The sequence below is a fragment of the Triturus cristatus genome, chromosome 1_2 (assembly GCF_964204655.1).
Source record: "Triturus cristatus chromosome 1_2, aTriCri1.1, whole genome shotgun sequence".
NCBI classification, from domain to species: domain Eukaryota; kingdom Metazoa; phylum Chordata; class Amphibia; order Caudata; family Salamandridae; genus Triturus; species Triturus cristatus.
Genome location: NC_140580.1, coordinates 1,173,091,631 through 1,173,109,519, shown reverse-complemented (window position 1 = coordinate 1,173,109,519; position 17,889 = coordinate 1,173,091,631). Strand labels below are relative to the sequence as shown.

Below are 17,889 nucleotides of genomic sequence, written 5' to 3'. Positions count from 1 at the left end.
GAATATATTTTATCCCAAAGTTATATTCCTGCAAACCAATTATCCATTTGGTTATTCTTCCAGAAACTAGATCCAATCCTTTCTTGCTAAATATTTCAATCAGAGGTTTATGATCTATATGGACCTCAAAATCCATACCCCACAAAAACGTCTTCATTTTCTTTATTGCCCAAAATACAGCTAACGCCTCCCTTTCCACCACAGAATATCTCATCTCTGGATCTCTAAGACTTCTTGACACAAACATAATGGTTCGTACTCCCTCAGAACCACATTGTTTTAATACCGCTCCAAGCCCTTTCTCGCTGGCGTCAGTTACAAGAATTGATTTACTTTTTGGATTAAAACTTCTTAAAGAAGGAGCCTGACTAAGCTTTCTCTTGATGGCCACAAATTCTTCTTCACACTGATCTGACCATACAAACTCCACACCTTTGCGCATTAGTTGTCTCATGTTGACAGTTGCTAATGCAAATCCCATCACAAATTTTGCATAGTATTCGATCATTCCAAGAAATTTCATTAATTCCGTTTTGTCTGACGGAGCACACATATTCATTATAGTTTCAACTAACTTAGGCTTAGGCTTTACACCATCCCCAGAAATATTGTGACCAAGATAATTGATAGTGTTGGATTTAAATTTGCACTTTTCCCCCTTAACTGTTAAGTTGTGTTTACACAAATTCTTCAAGACAGATTTCAATCTCATATCATGTTCTATGTCATCTTTAGCAAACACCAAAATGTCATCTTGGTATACACATACCCCTGGAAGATCTTTTAACACTCTTTCCATTACACGTTGAAATACTGAAGAAGCCGATACCAAGCCAAAAGGCATTCTCTTGAACCTATATGTGCCAAAGGATGTTATAAATGATGTATAATCTCGTGATGACTCCTCCAGTTCTATTTGATGGTAGGCTGAAGTAAGATCTATCGTGCTAAATACCTTGGCCCCATCTAGAAGTGTCAGCAATTCAGTGATGTTCGGCAAGGGATATCTATCTACGACCACACACTTGTTAAGTTGTCTCAAGTCGATGCATAGACGCAAATTTCCATTGGGCTTGCGTGCTGCAACGACCGGAGCCAACCATTCACATCCTTCAATCTCCTCAATTATCCCACAACTGCTTAACTTCTCAATTTCTTTTTTCATATCCTCTCTAACAGAAAGTGGAACATTTCTTGCCTTACAACATACAGGAACCGCATCACTTTTTAGAAGAATCTTATGTTGATATCCTTTCAAACAACCTAGATTTTCCTTGAACACATTTGGAAATTCTATTTTTAGATCATGTACATACTTGTCATCAACTCCCTTGTCCACTGATTGAACTCTGTCTCTTAACTGTATGGGGGGATTAGCATTGGGATCAAGAAATATTCCAAGATCACCCTGATGAATCCAGCTAATAATGCTATCCCCACGCTTAGAAACGTAAATTTTCCCAGATATCAATCTTTCTTTGTACTCTATCAACCCTATAAAATATCCATGAAGTTTTATGGGTTCTCCACCATATGCTAAAGGAATTATGTCAGGTTTCATTAACGTAATTTTTCTCTTCAGCTTGGCGTTATAGAATTCATTGGATACAATAGTTATTTTTGCACCCGAATCAAACAGAACCCTAGTATGCTGTCCTTCAACCAAGATATTATCATATGGACAGGTTTTATTGTTACACTTATCTTCAACTTGTATCACTATCTGCCCACAAACATTCTCCTCGGAATTGGCTTCCCCACATTCCCCTTGATATATTTCAATTTCTTTCACCTTAGGTTTGCGTTTTGGTTTGCAGAAGGCTGTAAAATGCCCCTTCAATTTGCATTTAGAACACGTTTGGTTTAGGGCTGGGCATTTTTTGTCATTAGCGAGGTGGTTTGACTTACCACACCTATAGCATTTCCTATCTGTCCATCCTTTCTCTGATGCGTTTTTATCAGCTAACTTACTACTTTCAGATCTAATGTTAACCGCTTCGATCTTGTTTCCCTTTTCTGAATCCTTCTTGATTACCGCAACACATTTTAAAGAATATTCAATGCGTTTAGCAACTGTTAGTACCTCATCTAGAGTAGGTTCGTCTCTTAGCCATAGTTCTTCTCTAATTTTCTCAATAGCACAACCGAACATGAACTGATCTCTTATGCGTTCATCAGTTAACTCTTCAAATCTACAAGAGGAAGCTAATTTTCTTAGTTGAGTTATATAGTCTTCAATAGTCTCATCAGCAGACTGCATCCTTTTTGCGAACTGGTATCTTTCAAGGATAGTACTAATTTTAGGCAGATAGTGTTTGTCTAGTTTCTTAATGCAAACCTCATAGTCATTTAACCTACTGGCCTCCGCAGTTGAAAGCTCAGGCAAATGGTCAAACACATCCTGACCCTCCGACCCTAAACAGTGCAGTAATAATGCTGATTTCCTTTCCGCACTTAAAGAGAGACCGCAAACTCTGGCGTGCCTCTCAAAGACGACTTTCCATTTAATAGGAGGAGATCCGGGGCATGATAAGAAAAATGGAGCCGCTGTGACATTCTGCATTGTTGTAGATTATCGCACAACCCACATACAAATATTTCAGCTCTAATGTGTACACTTGTTGATGCTGCAGCTAGAGGATAGAAGTGCTTACAGGATACTTACTGGTTGTCACAGTTGCATATCTAATATTCCATTTTATAACAGCATCAAAACCACAATGTGAGTAAATGCATACAATTAAATCAGAGATACACTATTTAACACCGTTTACATTGAGTAAAATGTAAAAGCTTAAACTAAATTATGAGTTTAGATTTTGTCTCCGATAACCTTGCTTTGCCTTAATTGCGCGTTCTAATTGCAGCAGAAGTTGTCTTTAAATACTTGCAAAATGTACGAGTTCTTCCAGTGGATGTGCTCGTTCACAACATCACTCGTCTTTTCAAAAGCAAGATATCCATTTTCTTCCGACACAACAGTAACTTAGCAACGTTAAATATCTGCGGCACACCTACGTCTTAGCGTGCGCGTGAAGACGCTCAGTGGTAGCCTGGCAACCACAAAATGTCCGCCACGCACGTACGTCACAATGTGTGCGTATTGACGCTCCAGCAATGATCCGAGGAACACAAATGGCGCAGACAGAGAACCTCAATGTGATGGAAGATCTAAGTTCCAGGTAACGCTCGTTGACCACGGATGTTTATTTTCCAATGTTTGAAAGATGGCAGCAGTTCTTATGAACAAACGTTTCAAGTCATAAGTGCGTATGCATTGGGATTTTCAAATAGATACTGCGATTGCATCAACACCTTTTATCCAGATGATTTCAGTTGCGATGCGATGCAAAACACCTCTTCCTTTCAATATTAGAAAGATAGCAGCGATTCTATGAAGCCAACGTTTCGCGCGATTCAACTTTCAAGCAGATGTTGCGATTACATCAAAACCTTTCATCCAATTAATTTCAGTTGCGATGCAAAACACATCCTCTGGCATTAAAAGAATTAACAGGGTCGTTGAGTTCCTTTTACTGTAGAATTACCAGAGTCGTTGAGTTGCTTTTACCGTGCTGATAAACCTGCACATATCTATATTTTAAAACTCTAAATAACGAGTACTTGCAGGATTATATTCTCATAAAACAGTCTTTTGAACAGCATTCATTTAGCCTCGCAATCCTTATTTTCTTTTAGATTAATATAAATAAAATTTTCACCATGGCATTTTGTTGAGATCTTCTCCTTATGCTTCCTACGCCAGTGTAAGATTCTTCATAATAAATCCAGGAACAGGTTGAGGTTGTAGATATATAAAGTTTAATCCATCAAAGAATATCCCATCCAACAGCCAGTGAGACAACCCTGCAACTGGTCATCTCCAGAACCTCCCCACATACAACAATCCATGACATAGATGGGATTCTATACAAAGCACCTAGAAACTTAATCCAATGTAGAATGCCACAGGCTGCCTGGGTCCCCGGGGGTCGCGGACGGTGCCAGCCTCGTGGTCGCTGCCTAGATGGAAAGGTTATGGCCCCCCCCCGTCGGCTACGCTGCCGCTGAGGGCGTGGGGGGGGCATGCAGCGGGCCGCGCGCTCAGAGGCATTGCTTGCGTTGTCGTCAAAGGTGCTGAAGGGAGTGGGCGGCTGTATTAGTGCATGAGCCCCGGCGCCTGGTCACCATAATGGGAGCTCAGCGCTTGCGTATTAGCACACAGATGGCAGGCATTAGTTCATATCACAGCGTCGGAGCTCGAGTTCGAGCAAAGGTTGGGTCCATAGTGTCTAATTAATTCTCTCTCCCTGGGCCGGAAAGTGTCAGGTCAATACTAATAAAAATAAAAAAAGAAAACAAAAATGTATAAGGTGCGACGTTGGATTGGGGGACCAGGGTTCGAGGCTTGGCAGTGGCGCAATGGTCTCAGCGGCGGCGCAACATTAATATTACCGCCATATGGCGAGAACACGGGCTGCAAGCCTTGGTGTCGCGCCACCATCCCGTCAGTCTGGGCAAAGTATATATTGCCCAGTGCTTCAAGTTGGGTCCGGGTGCAGGGGACGTAGCTCCAAACGGCAGAGCATTGCTTACCTTAGCAGACGAGAGGTAGCGGGATCGATGCCCGCACTCTCCACAATCCTTGGTTTGCTGCATACGTGTTTACTGATTGCAGGAAACCAGGGTTCGAGTCTCGAGGTCGCGTCCACAGTACGTGATTCTGGGCAAAGTACTTAATCTCCCCGTGCTTCAATCGAAATGTAAATACGGTACTATGCAAAGCGCTCCAATACCTTCGGGTAGAGTTCGCGCTATATAAACAGGCACAATAAGAACCCTTCTGTTAGCTTGGCACAGGAAAGGGAAGGAGTTAAACTATGTGTCTTCACGGGTTGGAAATAGGCGGGAACCCTAGGCGCGCTCTCCCTAACTTGCCTGTGAGATATGTGTTTTATTGCCGGTTTGAACTGGCTGCATGCTCTTCTGCGACTGTCCTAGTGCATGGCTTCCTGACTTAGGATTGGTCAGTACTATGTCAATCTACCCACCAATACCACAAAGGTATTGCAGTATAGGGCAACGCAACCGAGATAGGAGGAGAGATTGGAGGAGAGAGCCGTCCCTCCAAATAGGCTCCGTCTTTTTCAGATTCGGGGGCGTGTTCCGTGCTGTTCTTTCCACTTTTTAGCCACGCCCTTTTTAGAACAGCAGGAACACGCCCTCGAAGCCGAAAAAGTTTAGAAGCTTCCATCCGCCATTTTTTTGCTATCGTCTGGCCGTGAGGATCCATCCGTCCGGCGCCGTGTTGTTGTGCTGGTGGCAGCGCTGCCGGGGCAGGCTCCAGTTCGACGAGCAGGGATCCGCACCGTGCTTTGGATGCCTTTCCCCCTTGTGCCTCCGGAGCTGGCATTTCCCCGGACTCGCAGTGATCCCGCCAGAGATGGTGTTGGTTACAGACTCCCACGCTGGCTCCTGCGTGGTGTCTCCGGTTCAGGTAGTGCCCCAACTGTCTATGTTAAGCTTCGGGGCTTTACCACGGTCGACCGGACGTCTGTAGTCAAGATCGTTCTCAGAATTAAAGAGGCCCGGCCACAATTGCTTTAGAGGGGGAGCCCTGTGGCTATACCGCAAAGTCTCGTCGCCGAGTACTTTTAAGACCACTTATTGAAAGCGAAATTCATGCTCGGTTGATGTATCTTTTGAGGGCTGAATTTGGAGGGGGCGTGGTGTCCATGGGTCCACTGAGCCCTTATTTGATAATTCATACAGCAGCTAGAGGGGACATTTCTTTCCTGTCAATGGGGACCTGACACAGTGGTTACGCTACCGTGATTGTTGCTGCCCCCTCTCTCCCCCGGGGTGTTGTGCTTGCTGCTGCCCCATCTGTCCCCCGGGGTGCCTAGTATCCCAGGCCGTCCCGCGCGCCCTGGTCTGAGATCACCTCTCCGCGATGCCCTTTGGTAAACGCGTGCACAGACAGCGCGCTCGCCTGCAGATTACAGGGCTGAATACCCAGGCAGCTCTTCCACCAGCCTTTAAATTACACGTCTGCCGGGCAGCGCCGCGGGTCCAGACTGCTTCTGTGGGGGAGAGAGCGAGCTTGGAGAGGCGACTACCTTTGGCGCAGAGCTCCCCACACAGCAGCACCAATATCTGGGCTCGCCCCTCACAAACTGCGCCAAGCGTGCTGGTGGCGGTATCCTGCTCAAAGAAACTATGACGTGCTGATTAATAAGAGCCATTTAAATCTAAGAACAAGCTCTTGTGTTTTCTTTTCACTTAAGGCCAGCATGTCAGTAAAGACAGTTTTGAATAAAATCGTGGATAGAATTCTACATATTTACATAATAAAACGTCGTTGTTGCATCCCTCAAGCGCAATCCGTGAAAGGCCGTAAATGTTCATTTTAAAGAGAAGACTTTTGGCTTTAAAGAGCGAGAAATCCGAGCTGTCAAACTTTCGGTGGTGCCTTGACAGCACGCGCTTGACAGGAAGGACTCCGGTGTACATGCCGGCCCCCCCCCCCCCTTAGTCCACACGCAGTGTCTGATAAACAAAACAAACAAAAAAAACATTGTTTATATAAACAAGGCACTCCCTTTTTCATGGCAACCTATCTTAAGCTATATCTAATGTTAACTTGTTTTTCATATAGCGCTCCATACTGCTTTATCACCGTTTGAGCGCTGTAAATAATGGAGTGCTATTACCCAATGCATTTGTTCTCCCATTTACCAAACTAAGACGGATGGGTGGTCCTTGATGTGGCTGGAACTTGTGACCCAAAGAAACTCGTGTTTTAGCAGAGAACTTAACCCAGTGTGCCATCCACGTTATGTTGGCAGCGTGTCAGTTTCGAGCGAGTAAATCAATGTCGTTTTAAAAATAACTTACACCGATATCTTCTTTTCCAAGATTGCCCTTCAGTTTAATTGGAGTGCGGACAGTTAAACTTTCAGAATCGTTGTGTCATTTATCAGGCTTGTATTTTCGATTCATATTGCTCTAAAACCTAAATCAATGGTATTCAAGAGCTCAGCTATCATACTGACGTATGCCATTCCAGCTCCTCTCTGCTGACCACATTTCTTTACCTTTTTATTATTTTCGCTTGATACTTCAGTTTTTAGCGAAAATCCAATCGTAGGCCATTGCTCGACTTTTCTCCTCTCTTGCAAATGGATACCAGCTCTTGCAGGTCTGTACATTTTAAAATTTTTAGGTGTCCCTCTAAATTTGAACAATCCTCTCCACCTGGCTCGAAATGTGAAGCTTAAAGTGTCAGAAACACAAAGTATCCAAGGATCATGCCTCCTACCTTAAACTGCTCCAGCGTGAATGTGCAAACTTACCTTGCACAAACACTGCACACGAAAACAAGCAAAAGTTATACTCCCACCGGAGCCAAGTTCAGCAGCGTGTGTGCTCCTCATCACGGGATCAGAACTCTGCAACATCTCACTAACTCACTTTCACTGTCTCTTTCACTACCTCTCTCCATCTCACTACATCACAACACCACTCTGCTTACATCTCACTACCTCACAACATCCCTCTCCCTCACTACATCACTGTTTCACTACCTCACTCTTTCTCACTACATAACTCTCTCTACCTCACTACTCCAATCTATCTCACTACCTCACAACTTCTCTCTCTCAAAACATCACTACCTCACTCTTTCTATCTCACTAACTCACTTTCACTCTCTCTTTCACTACCTCTCTCTATCTCACTACATCACAACATCACTCTATGCTTATATATCACTACCTCACAACATCCCTCTCCCTCACTACCTCACTCTTTCACTACCTCACTCTCTCTCACTACCTCACTCTCTATTTCAATACCTCACTCTCTCTATCTCACTACCTCACTCTCTCTGCTAAGGCAATAGGTATCACATATGCAAAAAAAGCTAATGCCAATAGAAATGACAATGCCATTTATTTAGGGATAAAAAAATGAGCAATACCAATAGCTCTACCTATAATATTGCCGAGACCATTGCATTGTAAATGCTTGTTAATAGATATAATGACTACAACAGTGTTGCAGATACACAGCTTGATAATTAATTCAGAAGGGGCAAAATTGTGATGGACTGTTCAACTTGGGCGGGCTCATGCCAATTAACAGCTAAATAAGAAAATTAATTTCTCTGAGCATGTGCAAATGAGTAATCTTGAATGCCTGCCATTATTTGATTGTGTGTTGTTCCTTGCAATCATTCTGCTTTATACATGCCCGTATGGCGGACAGCATTATGAAGCCATGATCTTGTCCTATAATTTTAGTGCGGGTAATAACAGGTGTGCTTGCCGATAGACGGCTAAATAAGTCATGACAAAATTAATTGAACATGAAATGTATAAATAAACAATAACAATGGGGCCGTGCGGCTCGCTCAACTTGTTTTTTTAATTTTATTTTTACAGCTGATATAATAGCGGCCGCACATCTTGTTGTGCATGGCTCGCCCAACTTTTTTTTTGTTTTTGTTTTTTGGGCTGCTGTGTTTTATTGTTTACGGCTCTCCCAACTCGATGTTTTGCCAAAAAAAGTTTGCATCTTAAATAATGGCGAATAAATAGCATGCAGACTCACTAAGCACGTCGTGGATGGTCGTATACAGGCAGGGCAGACGTTGCATCCAGTGCTGCTCTAGCATTGCCACTCCTGCAGAGAGGAGGGGTTTCTTGCAAGTTGCACAGGTGCAACAGCGGAGTTTCAGAACACCTAAGAATGTCAAACTTAGGCTTACTTAATGCAAACAGGACAATATGGTCCAATAAAGTTGTCTACTTTGGAGCTCTGTAGGACTCTGGAATCCTGTTCACATTTAATTAATTTAGACACACCTATTATATACTGTATAGCATGACTGACGATGGCCAATGGGACACCTCTTTGGGCCACATATACTATTGAACCCTGCAACATGGGTAGGTGAAAAACATTGGCATTTATAATGCCAATAACTCCAACAAATGTGAGACCTGTCGCATTTGTAATGCTTGTTAATGTAATGGTTGTGTTTGATATTAGTATTATATGTATTTTATATACAATTTTTTTTATAAGTCATATATAATTTTTTTTAAGTTTTTGATACTGTGTTGTATGATGTGAACACTGTGCTGTATCTTCTTTTGTATTAATTGTTGTTGATTTAGAAACGAACGGAACTGTTTTGGTTGTTCCCTTGGATTGGAGGGGCGGGAGGTTCTTGTAGTATTGAGTGGACATTGGTTCTGCTACCGTACAGAGAAGGGAGTGGATGCTGCCACAGCACGATGGTGATAAAATAGGTACTTCCCTTTTCCGGAAACCCACGAGCGCAATACACTCCTACTATATTCCAGTTTTCACCCACTGGGACTACGTGACGGCTTACCATTTAGACTATTTCTCCGCATTCGAAGAAATTGTAAATAGAGGAAGGACTATTTTCGTGAAGCTGATATCCTGACAGAAAAGCTCGTCCTACATGGCAACCCTCACAAGCTGGTCACCAGAGCACGAAAACGTGCCTGGTACAACCATAGGGAAACTGCTCACACCAAAGGAGAAACGCAAAAACACACGTATCCGATTTGTGTCAACGTTCACTCCTTCCTCTAACAAGATATCTAAAATTGTGGAAAAAGAACTGGAATACCTTGAAGACCTTGAATATCCTTTAGGAACCACCAATCTCCTATCGGACAAGACAGAAACTGGCGTACCATCTGGTACATGCCATCACATGGCCCCAAAAAAACGTCAACTCCATTACTTCCACGTGGGGTCTCACTCCAATCGTGTCACTACAAATGCCAGAGATGTATGGCATACCCTCTTTAGTGTCAACACCAAAGAATTCAAAGTAAAGGAACATTCGTATCCCCTCAGAAGCCACACCAACTGCCGCTCCTGTAATGTCATCTATGCCATATGCTGCCCCTATGATCTCATTTACATAGGGCAAACCACCCAGATGGTGAACGACCGGAGAACTCGACACAAGAGTCGAATCAGATGTAAAGTACAGAATGCCCCCGTGGTCACACATTTCCTTGAACACGGCCATGCTGAAACAGACCTTGAACACCAAGTCATTGACCAACCGACATTGCCACTAAGGGGTGGGAACTTGCAACAACTGCTATCCAGGTGCGAGTGCAGATGGATAGCCCACTGTAATTCAGCGGATCAAGGATTTTGCTTTCTCCCCTACACACTTCGGTGTCTGATACCAGCCAGCCTGACCACTCCATTTTTATTCTCAATAGCCTGTTTCAGCCATTAAACATATGTATCGTCCTACAGACTTGCCAATATTGAACATATGTATAGTCCTACAGATTTGCCAATATTGAACATATGTATAGTCCTACAGATTTGCCAATATTGAACATATGTGCAGTCCTACAGACTTGCCAATATTGAACATATGTACAGTCCTACAGACTTGCCAATATTGAACATATGTACAGTCCTACACACTTGGCAATATTGAACATATGTACAGTCCTACAGATTTGCCAATATTGAACATATGTATAGTCCTACAGATTTGAAATATTTAACATATGTACAGTCCTACAGACTTGCCAATATTGAACATATGTACAGTCCTACAGACTTTCCAATATTGAACATATGTGCAGTCCTACAGACTTGCCAATATTGAACATATGTACAGACCTACAGACTTGCCAATATTGAACATATGTACAGTCCTTCACACTTGGCAATATTGAACATATGTACAGTCCTACAGATTTGCCAATATTGAACGAATGTACAGTCCTATATATTTGCCAATACTGAACGTATATACAGTCCTACATATTTGCCATGCTCGCTATAGAATAATTCACTGATACATATATATTGCTATGCTTCTGCCATAAAACACAGCAGCATTAATTACGTTTTGCATTCCTCAAATTATTCCTTGATTCTAGCGTTTAAACATCAATGAATCATGTTTTTTAACGCAAAATATTGTGGTCACTACTTTGCACCACAATTTGTATCCCCTCTAATTATTTGTTTTCTCTTTTACAGAATGTATCACCTTTGGTAATAATCGTAAATTCAACTTATTCTGTTTACAAATATTTTGTAATACATCAAACACTCCGCATTAACCTCTATAAATTCATTCACTGTACTCCATCTTAAATGCTTCTCCCACAAAAGTTATCAATGTCTACAGGATTTCATCTAAAAACAGTTTTTTGCTTATAATGACGTGCCTCATTATTTATCTTTCATGAACTGTCCCTCCCATTTCCCTAAATCAGATGTTATCCTTCCTTCAGTCTTTCTACCCTCGGCGGTCACGTCACCACGTTATGCACTGCCCTGCTGTTTGTTTCCAGTTTATCTAACTGCCCCGCAGTCTACCTGACAACACGCCAATCCCAAACTCATGCCCGCACCCCTGGACCCTTGATTGACTCCTGGTTCGTACTAGCACACCACTGTGACAGTCGGTGTCCTGCCACCCCGACAGCCGTCTGATCCCAAACTCATGCCGGCACCATTGGACCCTTGATTGACTCCTGGTTCGTACTAGCACACCGCTGTGACAGTCAGTGTCCTGCCACCCCGACTGCTGTCTCTGATCCCAAACTCATGCCGGCACCATTGGACCCTTGATTGACTCCTGGTTCGTACTAGCACACCGCTGTGACAGTCAGTGACCTGCCACCCCGACTGCTGTCTCTGATCCCAAACTCATGCCGGCACCATTGGACCCTTGATTGACTCCTGGTTCGTGCTAGCACGCCGCTGTGACAGTGTCCTGCCACCCGACTGCCGTCTCTGATCCCAAACTCATGCCGGCACCCCTGGACGCTTGATTGACTCCTGGTTCGTACTAGCACACCGCTGTGACAGTCAGTGTCCTGCCACCCCGACTGCCGTCTCTGATCCCAAACTCATGCCGGCACCCCTGGACCCTTGATTGACTCCTGGTTCGTACTAGCACGCCGCTGTGACAGTGTCCTGCCACCCCGACTGCCATCTCTGATCCCAAACTCATGCCGGCACCATTGGACCCTTGATTGACTCCTGGTTCGTACTAGCACACCGCTGTGACAGTCAGTGACCTGCCACCCCGACTGCTGTCTCTGATCCCAAACTCATGCCGGCACCATTGGACCCTTGATTGACTCCTGGTTCGTACTAGCACACCGCTGTGACAGTCAGTGTCCTGCCACCCCGACTGCTGTCTCTGATCCCAAACTCATGCCGGCACCATTGGACCCTTGATTGACTCCTGGTTCGTACTAGCACACCGCTGTGACAATCAGTGTCCTGCCACCCCGACTGCCGTCTCTGGTCCCATACTCATGCACCCCATGACCCTTGATTGACTCCTGGTTCGTACTAGCACACCGCTGTGAGTGACAGTCAGTGTCCTGCCACCCCGACTGCCGTCTCTGATCCCAAACTCATGCCGGCACCCCTGGACCCTTGATTGACTCCTGGTTCGTGCTAGCACGCCGCTGTGACAGTGTCCTGCCACCCGACTGCCGTCTCTGATCCCAAACTCATGCCGGCACTCCTGGACCCTTGATTGACTCCTGGTTCGTACTAGCACGCCGCTGTGACAGTCAGTGTCCTGCCACCCCGACTGCCGTCTCTGATCCCAAACTCATGCCGGCACCCCATGACCCTTGATTGACTCCTGGTTCGTACTAGCACACCGTTGTGACAGTCAGTATCCTGCCACCCCGACTGCCGTCTCTGATCCCAAACTCATGCCGGCACCCCTGGACCCTTGATTGACTCCTGGTTCGTACTAGCACGCCGCTGTGACAGTGTCCTGCCACCCCGACTGCCGTCTCTGATCCCAAACTCATGCCGGCACCCCTGGACCCTTGATTGACTCCTGGTTCGTACTAGCACGCCGCTGTGACAGACAGTGTCCTGCCACCCCGACTGCCATCTCTGATCCCAAACTCATGCCGGCACCCCTGGACCCTTGATTGACTCCTGGTTCGTACTAGCACACCGCTGTGAGTGACAATCAGTGTCCTGCCACCCCGGACTGCCATCTCTGATCCCAAACTCATGCCGGCACCCCTGGACCCTTGATTGACTCCTGGTTCGTACTAGCACGCCGCTGTGACAGTCAGTGTCCTGCCACCCCGACTGCCGTCTCTGATCCCAAACTCATGCCGGCACCCCTGGACCCTTGATTGACTCCTGGTTCGTACTAGCACGCCGCTGTGACAGTCAGTGTCCTGCCACCCCGACTGCCGTCTCTGATCCCAAACTCATGCCGGCACCCCTGCACCCTTGATTGACTCCTGGTTCGTACTAGCACACCGCTGTGAGTGACAATCAAGGGTGCAGGGGTGCCGGCATGAGTTTGGGATCAGAGACGGCAGTCGGGGTGGCAGGACACTGACTGTCACAGTGGCGTGCTAGTACGAACCAGGAGTCAATCAAGGGTCCAGGGGTGCCGGCATGAGTTTGGGATCAGAGACGGCAGTTGGGGTGGCAGGACACTGACTGTCACAGCGGCGTGCTAGTACGAACCAGGAGTCAATCAAGGGTCCAGGGGTGCCGGCATGAGTTTGGGATCAGAGACGGCAGTCGGGGTGGCAGGACACCGACTGTCACAGCGGCGTGCTAGTACGAACCAGGAGTCAATCAAGGGTCCAGGGGTGCCGGCATGAGTTTGAGATCAGAGACAGCAGTCGGGGTGGCAGGACACTGACTGTCACTCACAGCGGCGTGCTAGTACGAACCAGGAGTCAATCAAGGGTCCAGGGGTGCCGGCATGAGTTTGGGATCAGAGACGGCAGTCGGGGTGGCAGGACACCGACTGTCACAGCAGCGTGCTAGTACGAACCAGGAGTCAATCAAGGGTCCAGGGGTGCCGGCATGAGTTTGAGATCAGAGACGGCAGTCGGGGTGGCAGGACACTGACTGTCACAGCGGCGTGCTAGTACGAACCAGGAGTCAATCAAGGGTCAAATGGTGCCGGCATGAGTTTGGGATCAGAGACGGCAGTCGGGGTGGCAGGACACTGACTGTCACAGCGGCGTGCTAGTACGAACCAGGAGTCAATCAAGGGTCCAGGGGTGCCGGCATGAGTTTGGGATCAGAGATGGCAGTCGGGGTGGCAGGACACTGATTGTCACTCACAGCGGCGTGCTAGTACGAACCAGCTGTGAGTGACAGTCAGTGTCCTGCCACCCCGACTGCCGTCTCTGATCCCAAACTCATGCCGGCACCCCTGGACCCTTGATTGACTCCTGGTTCGTACTAGCACGCCGCTGTGACAGTCCGTGTCCTGCCACCCCAACTGCCGTCTCTGATCCCAAACTCATGCCGGCACCCCTGGACCTTTGATTGACTCCTGGTTCGTACTAGCACGCCGCTATAAATGCCGCTATAAATTCATTCACTGTACTCCATCTTAAATGCTCCTCCCACAAAAGTTATCAATGTCTACAGGATTTCATCTAAAAACAGTTTTTTGCTTATAATGACGTGCCTCGTTATTTATCTTTCATGAACTCTCCCTCCCATTTCCCTAAATCAGATGTTATCCTTCCTTCAGTCTTTCTACCCTCGGCGGTCACGTCACCACGTTATGCACTGCCCTGCTGTTTGTTTCCAGTTTATCTAACTGCCCCGCAGTCTACCTGACAACACGCCAATCCCAAACTCATGCCCGCACCCCTGGACCCTTGATTGACTCCTGGTTCGTACTAGCACACCACTGTGACAGTCGGTGTCCTGCCACCCCGACAGCCGTCTGATCCCAAACTCATGCCGGCACCCCTGGACCCTTGATTGACTCCTGGTTTGTACTAGCACGCCGCTGTGAGTGACAATCAGTGTCCTGCCACCCCGACTGCCATCTCTGATCCCAAACTCATGCTGGCACCCCGGACCCTTGATTGACTCCTGGTTCGTACTAGCACGCCGCTGTGACAGTCAGTGTCCTGCCACCCCGACTGCCGTCTGTGATCCCAAACTCATGCCGGCACCATTGGACCCTTGATTGACTCCTGGTTCGTACTAGCACGCCGCTGTGACAGTCAGTGTCCTGCCACCCCGACTGCCGTCTGTGATCCCAAACTCATGCCGGCACCCCTGGACCCTTGATTGACTCCTGGTTCGTACTAGCACGCCGCTGTGACAGTCCGTGTCCTGCCACCCCGACTGCCGTCTCTGATCCCCTTTTAACTATGGGATCCGCTGGAGCCCCCGCTCTAGCAACGCCCTCCCTTCTGCCCTTTTACAGATTGTTCAACTGTAGCGGGTGCGGTTTCTCTCCCTTGACTGTGGCAGCCCGAGCGAACACTGCGCCTCATGCAAGTCCTGGTCATTTTACACCTACCACGTACCTGCTCCGTGACATTACCTTGATTGTCTTTTCACGGTTTTCCACCTAGCCTTGCGAGACTCATCCCTCAGTATTCCGGCCCAATTCGTGGTCATTCCTAAGTAAGGTCATCGACTTTACCCCAACTCGACAATCCCAGACATGGTTTACCCTTCGGTAACTGAGCCTCTCTCCGTCAGTCTTGAGCTCCCGTGCAGTGCGACACCCCTCCTGATAAGTAGAGGTGGCGTTGGCGTTTCTCTCTCAGGGAAAAAAACTCATTAAATGGCCTTAGGCTTCACAACTTGATCACGGACTCGGAGGAACTTTGTCAGTTTGCAATTCATTTGGGGGTCAGGCGAATTTGGCTCTTTAATCGCAGCAGTCCTGCGGGTTCTTATCCCTCGGTCCAGAAATGCTCTCCTTAAGAAAGTGACTCGAGCTGACTGTAATTTCTGACAGTTACATATCAGACGAATAACCTCCTCTTGTTGACTGCCGCAGGCGGCACACTCTTGAGTCAACATTTCTCCAATGTGGAGCATCTGCAGGTGAGGGATACCTTCCGAACTACAGTGCCATTAATGGTATTTTTAAACGGACAGAAAATGTGTGATCCAAGTAAGCTGCCGGTTTAAGAACTTTATAGTTGTTGATCACAGTCCATGAATGGGATCTTCGGCTAAAATTGCTTCCATCCAATAACAAATGTACATTTTGCAGCTTTATTTATTGCTAGCTTAAATGTTGGAAAAGGCATATTTTTATTCCAGAGATCAAAGGCTGTAGTCAATTTAAGTGCATTGTGCAAGAATTGGTTGAACAACCGTGTTTTATCTTTTTCAAGTTCCGACCATAGTGCCACATTAAGGCTCGAATGCTCCGTGTTTTGTTTCATACGGGACCAAACCTTTCTAGAGGTATAAAGTCTGCCCAGCAGTTCATTCATTAACCCAAATCCCAGACGCGTTTGCGCTGGTGAAGCAGTCCGGGGAAGTTGAAAACCCTTCTGTAGATGCTGGTATTACGGGGGACAGAATCTTTCCTGTGTGAGGCAACACTAGTGTAAGTTAAAGTTGGAAGAGTTTTCAAAGCTGTTATCGAGAGCATCGGCCTAAATGATGGACCCTCCAGTTGTTTGCCAGCGACCTATAAGCAAAGGTTAGTGCGCCTGCGCGCCGTGCCATGCCATGCAAGTTTTCTGCTCACGATGAGAGAGTTTATTATCTATATAATAACCCAGATACTTCTAGCTTGATACGTTCTCCAGAGGTTTGCCTTCTAGCCAGATGTTGTGGTGTGGGGCCAACCGACTGTTGATAAGCATTATTTTCGTTTTTGATATGTTGATTTCTAACTTATTTGCTAACACAAATTCGGAGAGTTCAGTTAATAATCTGGTCAGACCAACCTTGGTTTAACTTCGAACGATGTCATCTGCAAGGGCGAGGTGGGAAGTGGGAAGTGGCAGCTGACCTAAGGACGGTGAGTGGGAATTGGTTCTGTTAAGCTTTTCAGACAAGTCTGATATGAATAGGATGAACAGGTGCGGGGTCAACATGCATCCCTGTTTCAGGCCCATGCTCATGTACACTTTTCGCGAGACTCTGGAGCAGTCTGCAAGTTTTACCCTGAGCCACGTGTCTGAATGAGGTAGCATTAGACCCCTTATATTCCACGAGTTTCTGGTCCACACTGTCAAACGCGGTTTTTAGATCAGTGAAACAGAGATGCAAATCCTGTTTCTTTTTCTTGCATTTCTCTGCTGTTCAGGAGATAGATACGATGTTCGAGATGGTTCCAATCCCCTTTCGAAAGCCTGTTTTGATTTTTTGTGATCGAGTTGAGTTCATCTTACCAGCTCTACGATGATCAGGGAGGCAAAATATTTAGATTCTACCCCCAGTAGTGCAATAAGCCTGTCATTTGAAGGGTTAGTTTTATCTCCTCCTTTATAGATCGGTGTGATAATTGATCCTTGCCAACTGTCAGGAATTAGATTTTTAGGCTCCACTTCAGCATACAGCTTCCCTAAGTAAGTGCCCCAATATTCAGAATAGTGTTTAAAGGTAGCTTGGGGGATACCATTGGGTCCTGTAGCCCGTCCCCTTTACCGTTTGTTTATTATGTTTCTTATATTGTCTGCTGGGTAAAAGAAATAGTTTATTTGAGGGTCCTCTCGTAGAGCTGTTGTCTAATCCAGGTCCTTTATAGGTGGCTGACAATCGCCTGCTTGGAGTAGGTGTTGCTCACTTGGAGGGTCTGTTCCCTGCTGTATAGACCCCTTCACTTGTGCCGTTCACCTTCGTCACAAGCACTTGTGCACAGTTTCTTAAAGGTTACATAACTTTTAATGTAACATAGTGCTTTTGTTTTGATCTGGTAACCAAATATATGAAATTTTTTAGCATTCAATGCTTTCTAACTTCTTGTCTCCCTCCACCCCTCCATTTTAAATGTTCCTTTTCTTGCAACATGCTATGTGCATAATCTTCTATAATTGTCAACAAAATGATACCTGTTATGACAATGTTGTATGT

General features: G+C 46.1%; 1 protein-coding gene across 3 annotated transcripts in view; it reads left to right on the top strand.

Annotated features, from left to right (window-relative positions):
• PTPA (protein phosphatase 2 phosphatase activator) overlaps positions 1-17,889 on the top strand; it is a 725,494-nt gene that overhangs the window by 20,364 nt on the left and 687,241 nt on the right. The window lies entirely within an intron of this gene.